Genomic DNA, 9164 nt, shown 5'->3' with positions numbered 1-9164 from the left:
TACTTACCTTCCGTGCATTGTCTAGCCTTGCGTTTTCGTGCCTTAGCCTTGCCTCGCCTGACAGTGCCTTGGCTTGCGGTACCCTTTCCTTGCCTGTCCGTGCATTGCCTAGCCGTGCTTTGCCGTGCCTTAGCCTTGTTTCCCCTGGCCATGCCGTTCCTTCCGTTACCCTTGCCTTGCCTTGCTTTCCCTTGCCTTCCTTGCCTTCCGTTAGTCTTTGCTTACCTTCCGTGCATTGCCGAACTTGCGTTGTGGTGCCTTAGCCTTACCTCGCCTGACCGTTTCGATCCTTGCGTTACCCGTTCCTTGCCTTGCCGTGCATTGCCTAGCCGTGCGTTTTCGTGCATTAGCCTTGCCTTGCCTCACCGTGCCTTGCCTTGCGTTTCCCTTTCCTTGCCTTGCCGAGCATTGCCTAGCCGTGCGTTGTCGTGCCTTAGCCCTGTTTCCCCTTGCCGTGCCGTGCCTTTTGTTACACTTGCCTTGCCTGGCTTTGCCTTGCCTTCCTTTCCTTCCGTTACTCTTTCATTGCCTTGCCATGCACTGCCTAGCCTTGCGTTGTCGTGCATTAGCCTTGCCTTGCCTGACCGTGTCTTGCCTTGCGTTACCCTATCCTTGCCTTGCCGTGCATTGCCTAGCCGTGTGTTGTCGTGACTTAGCCTTGTTTCCCCTTGCCGTGCCGTTCGTTCCTTTACCCTTACCTTGCCTTGCTTTCCCTTGCTTTCCTTGCCTTCCGTTACTCTTTGCTTACCTTCCGTGCATTGCCTAGCCTTGCGTTGTCGTGCCTTAGCCTTGCCTCGCCTGACTGTGCCTTACCTTGCGTTACCCTTTCCTTGCCTTGCCGTGCATTGCCTAGCCGTGCGTTGTCGTGCCTTAGCCTTGTTTCACCTTGCCATAGCCTTGCTTGCGTTGCCTTGCTTTGCCTTGCCTTCCTTGCCTTCCTTTACTCTTTGCTTGCCTTCCGTGCATTGCCTAGCCTTGCGTTTTCGTGCATTAGCCTTGCCTCGCCTGACTGTGCCTTACCTTGCGTTACCCTTTCCTTGCCTTGCCGTGCATTGCCTAGCCTTGCGTTGTCGTGCCTTAGCCTTACCTTGCCTGACCGTGCCTTGCCTTGCGTTACCCTTTCCTTGCCTGGCCGTGCATTGCCTCGCCGTGCGTTGTCGTGCCTTAGGCTTGTTTCCCCTTGCCGTGCCGTGCCTTTTGCTACACTTGCCTTGCCTGGCTTTGCCTTGCCTTACTTTCATTCCGTTACTCTTTCCTTGCCGTGCCGTGCACTGCCTAGCCTTGCGTTGTCGTGCATTAGCCTTGCCTTGCCTGACCGTGCCTTGCCTGGCGTTACCCTTTCCTTGCCTTGCTGTGCATTGCCTATCCGTGCGTTGTCGTGACTTAGCCTTGTTTCCCTTTGCCGTGCGGTTCCCTCCGTTACCCTTGTCTGGCCTTGCTTTCCCTTGCCTTCCTTGCCTTCCGTTAGTCTTTGCTTACCTTCCGTGCATTGCCTAGCCGCGTGTTGTCGTGCCTTAGGCTTGTTTCCCCTTGCCGTGTTGTGCCTTTTGTTACACTTGCCTTGCCTGGCTTTGCCTTGCCTTCCTTTCCTTCCGTTACTCTTTCCTTGACTTGCCATGCACTGCCTAGCCTTGCGTTGTCGTTCATTAGCCTTGCCTTGCCTGAACGTGTCTTGCCTTGCGTTACCCTTTCCTTGCCTTGCCGTGCATTGCCTAGCCGTGCGTTGTCGTGCCTGAGCCTTGTTTCCCCTTGCCGTGCCGTTCCTTCCGTTACTATTGCCTTGCCTTGCATCCCCTTGCCTTCCTTGCCTTCCGTTACTCTTTCATACCGTGCATTGCCTAGCCTTGCATTGAAGTGTCTAATTGTTGCCTCGCCTTACAGTGCCTTGCCTTGCGTAACCCTTTCCTTGCCTTGCCGTGCTTTGCATAGCCGTGCGTTGTCGTGCCTTAGCCTTGGTTACCCGTGCCCTGCCGATCTTCCTTTACCCTTACCTTGCCTTGATTTTCCCTTGCTTTCCTTGGCTTCCGTTACTCTTTGCTTTCCTTCCGTGCATTGCCTAGCCTTGAGTTGTCGTGCATTAGCCTTGCCTTGACTGACCGTGCCTTGCTTTGCGTTACCCTTTCCTTCCCTGGCCGTGCATTACCTAGCTGTGCGTTGTCGTGCCTTAGCTTTCTTTCCCCTTGCCGTGCCGTTCCTTCCGTTACACTTCCCTTGCCTTGCTTTCCCTTGCCTTCCTTGCCTTTCGTTAGTCTTTGCTTGCCTTCCGTGCATTCCCTAGCCTTGAGTTGTCGTGCCTTAGCCTTAACTCGCCTGACCGTGCCTTCCCTTGCGTTACCCTTTCCTTGCCTTGCCGTGCATTGCTTAGCCGTGCGATGTCGTGCATTAGCCTTGCCTTGCCTCACCGTGCCTTGCCTTGCGTTACCCTTGCCTTGCCTTGCCGTGCATTGCCTAGCCGTGCGTTGTGGTGCCTTAGCCTTGTTTCCCCTTGCGGTGCCGTGCCTTTTGTTACACTTGCCTTGCCTGGCTTTGCCTTGCCTTCCTTTCCTTCCGTTAGTCTTTCCATGGCTTGCCATGCACTGCCTAGCCTTGCGTTGTCGTCCATTAGCCTTGCCTTCCCTGAGTGTGCCTTGCCTTCCGTTACCCTTCCCTTGCCTTGCCGTGCATTGCCTAGCCCTGCGTTGTCGTGCCTTAGCCTTGTTTCCCCTTGCCATGCCGTTCCTTCCGTTACTCTTGCCTTGTCTTGCTTTCCCTTGCCTTCATTGCCTTCCGTTACTGGTTCCTTGCCTTGCCGGGCATTGCCTAGCCGTGCGTTGTCGTGCCTAAGCATTTTTTCACCTTGCCATAGCCTTGCTTGCGTTGCCATCCATTGCCTTGCATTCCTTGCCTTCCGTTACTCTTTGCTTGCCTTCCGTGCATTGCCTAGCCTTGCGTTGTGGTGCCTTAGCCTTGCCTCGCCTGACCGTACCTTGCCTTGCGTTACCCTTTCCTTGCCTTGCCGTGCATTGTCTAGCCGTGCGTTGTCGTGCATTAGCCTTGCTTGCCTCACCGTGCCTTGCCTTGCGTTACCCTTTCCTTGCCTTGCCGTGCATTGCTTAGCCGTGCGTTGTCGTGCCTTAGCCCTGTTTCCCCTTGCCTTGCCGTGCCTTTTGTTACACTTGCCTTGCCTGGCTTTGCCTTGCCTTCCTTTCCTTCCGTTACTCTTTCCTTGCCTTGCGGTGCACTGCCTAGCCTTGAGTTTTCGTGCATTAGACTTGCCTTTCCTGACCGTGCCTTGCCTGGCGTTACCCTTTCCTTGCCTTTCGGTGCATTGCCTTGCTGTGCGTTGTCGTACCTTAGCCTTGTTTCCCCTTGCCATGCCGTTCCTTCCCTTACCCTTACCTTATCTTGCTTTCCCTTGCTTTCCTTACCTTCCGTTACTCTATGCTTACTTCCGTGCATTGCCTAGCCGCGTGTTGTCGTGCCTTAGCCTTGTTTCCCCTTGCCGTGCTGTGCCTTTTGTTTCACTTGCATTTCCTGGCTTTGCCTTGCCTTCCTTTCCTTCCGTTACTCTTTCCTTGACTTGCCATGCACTGCCTAGCCTTGCGTTGTCGTTCATTAGCCTTGTCTTGCCTGACCGTGTCTTGCCTTGCGTTACCCTTTCCTTGCCTTGCCGTGCATTGCCTAGCCGTGCGTTGTCGTGCCTGAGCCTTGTTTCCCCTTGCCGTGCCGTTCCTTCCGTTCCTGTTGCCTTGCCTTGCATCCCCTTGCCTTCCTTAACTACCGTTACTCTTTCATACCGTGCATTGCCTAGCCTTGCGTTGTGGTGCCTTAGCCTTACCTCGTCTGACCGTGCCTTGCCTTGCGTTACACTTTCCTTCCCTATCCGTGCATTCCCTATCTGTGCGTTTTCGTGCCTTAGCCTTGTTTCCCCTTGCGGTGCCGTGCCTTCCGTTACGCTTGCCTTGCCTTGTTTCCCTTGCCTTCCTTGCCTTCCGTTACTGTTTGCTTGCCTTGTCGTGCATTGCTCAACCTTCTGTTGTCGTCCATTATTCTTGCCTTGCCTGACCGTGCCTTGCCTTGCGTTACCCTTTCCTTGCCTTGCCGTGCATTGCCTAGCCATGCGTTGTCGAGCCTTAGCCTTGTTTCACCTTGCCAAAGCCTGGCTTGCGTTGCCTTGCTTTGCCTTGCCTTCCTTGCCTTCCGTTACTCTTTGCTTGCCTTCCGTGAATTGCCTAGGCTTGCGTTGTCGTTCCTTAGCCTTATCTCGCCTGACCGTGATTTCCCTGGACGTGCATTGCCTTAGCTGTGCGTTTTCGTGCCTTAGCCTTATTTCCCCTTGTCAAGCCGTTCCTTCCGTTACCCTTGCCTTGCCTTGCTTTCCCTTGCCTTCCTTGCCTTCCGTTGCTCTTTGCTTTCCTTCCGTGCATTGCCTAGCTGTGTGTTGTCGTGCCTTAGCCTTGTTTCCCATTGTCGTGCCGTTCCTTCCCTTACCCTTACCTTGTCTTGCTTTCCCTTGCTTTCTATGCCTTCCGTTACTCTTTACTTACCTTCCGTGCATTGTCTAGCCTTGCGTTTTCGTGCCTTAGCCTTGCCTCGCCTGACAGTGCCTTGGCTTGCGGTACCCTTTCCTTGCCTGTCCGTGCATTGCCTAGCCGTGCTTTGCCGTGCCTTAGCCTTGTTTCCCCTGGCCATGCCGTTCCTTCCGTTACCCTTGCCTTGCCTTGCTTTCCCTTGCCTTCCTTGCCTTCCGTTAGTCTTTGCTTACCTTCCGTGCATTGCCGAACTTGCGTTGTGGTGCCTTAGCCTTACCTCGCCTGACCGTTTCGATCCTTGCGTTACCCTTTCCTTGCCTTGCCGTGCATTGCCTAGCCGTGCGTTTTCGTGCATTAGCCTTGCCTTGCCTCACCGTGCCTTGCCTTGCGTTTCCCTTTCCTTGCCTTGCCGAGCATTGCCTAGCCGTGCGTTGTCGTGCCTTAGCCTTGTTTCCCCTTGCCGTGCCGTGCCTTTTGTTACACTTGCCTTGCCTGGCTTTGCCTTGCCTTCCTTTCCTTCCGTTACTCTTTCATTGCCTTGCCATGCACTGCCTAGCCTTGCGTTGTGGTGCATTAGCCTTGCCTTGCCTGACCGTGTCTTGCCTTGCGTTACCCTATCCTTGCCTTGCCGTGCATTGCCTAGCCGTGTGTTGTCGTGACTTAGCCTTGTTTCCCCTTGCCGTGCCGTTCGTTCCTTTACCCTTACCTTGCCTTGCTTTCCCTTGCTTTCCTTGCCTTCCGTTACTCTTTGCTTACCTTCCGTGAATTGCCTAGCCTTGCGTTGTCGTGCCTTAGCCTTGCCTCGCCTGACTGTGCCTTACCTTGCGTTACCCTTTCCTTGCCTTGCCGTGCATTGCCGAGCCGTGCGTTGTCGTGCCTTAGCCTTGTTTCACCTTGCCATAGCCTTGCTTGCGTTGCCTTGCTTTGCCTTGCCTTCCTTGCCTTCCTTTACTCTTTGCTTGCCTTCCGTGCATTGCCTAGCCTTGCGTTTTCGTGCATTAGCCTTGCCTCGCCTGACTGTGCCTTACGTTGCGTTACCCTTTCCTTGCCTTGCCGTGCATTGCCTAGCCTTGCGTTGTCGTGCCTTAGCCTTACCTTGCCTGACCGTGCCTTGCCTTGCGTTACCCTTTCCTTGCCTGGCCGTGCATTGCCTAGCCGTGCGTTGTCGTGCCTTAGGCTTGTTTCCCCTTGCCGTGCCGTGCCTTTTGCTACACTTGCCTTGCCTGGCTTTGCCTTGCCTTACTTTCATTCCGTTACTCTTTCCTTGCCGTGCCGTGCACTGCCTAGCCTTGCGTTGTCGTGCATTAGCCTTGCCTTGCCTGACCGTGCCTTGCCTGGCGTTACCCTTTCCTTGCCTTGCTGTGCATTGCCTATCCGTGCGTTGTCGTGACTTAGCCTTGTTTCCCTTTGCCGTGCGGTTCCCTCCGTTACCCTTGTCTGGCCTTGCTTTCCCTTGCCTTCCTTGCCTTCCGTTAGTCTTTGCTTACCTTCCGTGCATTGCCTAGCCGCGTGTTGTCGTGCCTTAGGCTTGTTTCCCCTTGCCGTGTTGTGCCTTTTGTTACACTTGCCTTGCCTGGCTTTGCCTTGCCTTCCTTTCCTTCCGTTACTCTTTCCTTGACTTGCCATGCACTGCCTAGCCTTGCGTTGTCGTTCATTAGCCTTGCCTTGCCTGAACGTGTCTTGCCTTGCGTTACCCTTTCCTTGCCTTGCCGTGCATTGCCTAGCCGTGCGTTGTCGTGCCTGAGCCTTGTTCCCCCTTGCCGTGCCGTTCCTTCCGTTACTATTGCCTTGCCTTGCATCCCCTTGCCTTCCTTGCCTTCCGTTACTCTTTCATACCGTGCATTGCCTAGCCTTGCATTGAAGTGTCTAATTGTTGCCTCGCCTTACAGTGCCTTGCCTTGCGTAACCCTTTCCTTGCCTTGCCGTGCTTTGCATAGCCGTGCGTTGTCGTGCCTTAGCCTTGGTTACCCGTGCCCTGCCGATCTTCCTTTACCCTTACCTTGCCTTGCATTCCCTTGCTTTCCTTGGCTTCCGTTACTCTTTGCTTTCCTTCCGTGCATTGCCTAGCCTTGAGTTGTCGTGCATTAGCCTTGCCTTGACTGACCGTGCCTTGCTTTGCGTTACCCTTTCCTTCCCTGGCCGTGCATTACCTAGCTGTGCGTTGTCGTGCCTTAGCTTTCTTTCCCCTTGCCGTGCCGTTCCTTCCGTTACACTTCCCTTGCCTTGCTTTCCCTTGCCTTCCTTGCCTTTCGTTAGTCTTTGCTTGCCTTCCGTGCATTCCCTAGCCTTGAGTTGTCGTGCCTTAGCCTTAACTCGCCTGACCGTGCCTTCCCTTGCGTTACCCTTTCCTTGCCTTGCCGTGCATTGCTTAGCCGTGCGATGTCGTGCATTAGCCTTGCCTTGCCTCACCGTGCCTTGCCTTGCGTTACCCTTGCCTTGCCTTGCCGTGCATTGCCTAGCCGTGCGTTGTGGTGCCTTAGCCTTGTTTCCCCTTGCGGTGCCGTGCCTTTTGTTACACTTGCCTTGCCTGGCTTTGCCTTGCCTTCCTTTCCTTCCGTTAGTCTTTCCATGGCTTGCCATGCACTGCCTAGCCTTGCGTTGTCGTCCATTAGCCTTGCCTTCCCTGAGTGTGCCTTGCCTTCCGTTACCCTTCCCTTGCCTTGCCGTGCATTGCCTAGCCCTGCGTTGTCGTGCCTTAGCCTTGTTTCCCCTTGCCATGCCGTTCCTTCCGTTACTCTTGCCTTGTCTTGCTTTCCCTTGCCTTCATTGCCTTCCGTTACTGGTTCCTTGCCTTGCCGGGCATTGCCTAGCCGTGCGTTGTCGTGCCTAAGCATTTTTTCACCTTGCCATAGCCTTGCTTGCGTTGCCATCCATTGCCTTGCATTCCTTGCCTTCCGTTACTCTTTGCTTGCCTTCCGTGCATTGCCTAGCCTTGCGTTGTGGTGCCTTAGCCTTGCCTCGCCTGACCGTACCTTGCCTTGCGTTACCCTTTCCTTGCCTTGCCGTGCATTGTCTAGCCGTGCGTTGTCGTGCATTAGCCTTGCTTGCCTCACCGTGCCTTGCCTTGCGTTACCCTTTCCTTGCCTTGCCGTGCATTGCTTAGCCGTGCGTTGTCGTGCCTTAGCCCTGTTTCCCCTTGCCTTGCCATGCCTTTTGTTACACTTGCCTTGCCTGGCTTTGCCTTGCCTTCCTTTCCTTCCGTTACTCTTTCCTTGCCTTGCGGTGCACTGCCTAGCCTTGAGTTTTCGTGCATTAGACTTGCCTTTCCTGACCGTGCCTTGCCTGGCGTTACCCTTTCCTTGCCTTGCTGTGCATTGCCTATCCGTGCGTTGTCGTGACTTAGCCTTGTTTCCCTTTGCCGTGCGGTTCCCTCCGTTACCCTTGTCTGGCCTTGCTTTCCCTTGCCTTCCTTGCCTTCCGTTAGTCTTTGCTTACCTTCCGTGCATTGCCTAGCCGCGTGTTGTCGTGCCTTAGGCTTGTTTCCCCTTGCCGTGTTGTGCCTTTTGTTACACTTGCCTTGCCTGGCTTTGCCTTGCCTTCCTTTCCTTCCGTTACTCTTTCCTTGACTTGCCATGCACTGCCTAGCCTTGCGTTGTCGTTCATTAGCCTTGCCTTGCCTGAACGTGTCTTGCCTTGCGTTACCCTTTCCTTGCCTTGCCGTGCATTGCCTAGCCGTGCGTTGTCGTGCCTGAGCCTTGTTTCCCCTTGCCGTGCCGTTCCTTCCGTTACTATTGCCTTGCCTTGCATCCCCTTCCCTTCCTTGCCTTCCGTTACTCTTTCATACCGTGCATTGCCTAGCCTTGCATTGAAGTGTCTAATTGTTGCCTCGCCTTACAGTGCCTTGCCTTGCGTAACCCTTTCCTTGCCTTGCCGTGCTTTACATAGCCGTGCGTTGTCGTGCCTTAGCCTTGGTTACCCGTGCCCTGCCGATCTTCCTTTACCCTTACCTTGCCTTGCTTTCCCTTGCTTTCCTTGGCTTCCGTTACTCTTTGCTTACCTTCCGTGCATTGCCTAGCCTTGCGTTGTCGTGCCTTAGCCTTGCCTCGCCTGACTGTGCCTTGCCTTGCGTTAGCCTTTCCTTGCCGGCCGTGCATTGCCGAGTCGTGCGTTGCCGTGCCGTAGCCTTGTTTCCCCTTTCCAAACCGTTCCTTCCGTTACCCTTGCCTTGCCTTGGTTTCCCTTGCCTTCCTTGCCTTCCGTTACTCTTTGCTTTCCTTCCGTGCATTGCCTAGCCTTGTGTTGTCGTGCCTTAGCCTTGCTTCTTCTGACCGTGCCTTCCCTTGCGTTACCCTTTCCTTGCCTTGCCGTGCATTGCCTAGCTGTGCGTTTTCGTGCCTTAGCCTTGTTTCCCCTTGCGGTGCCGTGCCTTCCGTTACCCTTGCCTTGCCTTGTTTCCCTTGCCTTCCTTGCCTTCCGTTACTGTTTGCTTGCCTTGTCGTGCATTGCTCAACCTTGTGTTGTCGTGCATTATTCTTGCCTTGCCTGACCGTGACTTGCCTTGCGTTACCCTTTCCTTGCCTTGCCGTGCATTGCCTAGGCATGCGTTGTCGAGCCTTAGCCTTGTTTCACCTTGCCAAAGCCTGGCTTGCGTTGCCTTGCTTTGCCTTGCCTTCCTTGCCTTCCGTTACTCTTTCCTTGCCTTCCGTGCATTGC

Source organism: Macrotis lagotis, unplaced genomic scaffold, assembly GCF_037893015.1.
Source record: "Macrotis lagotis isolate mMagLag1 unplaced genomic scaffold, bilby.v1.9.chrom.fasta BILBYCTG373, whole genome shotgun sequence".
NCBI classification, from domain to species: domain Eukaryota; kingdom Metazoa; phylum Chordata; class Mammalia; order Peramelemorphia; family Peramelidae; genus Macrotis; species Macrotis lagotis.
Note: the sequence above shows the minus strand (reverse complement) of the source record.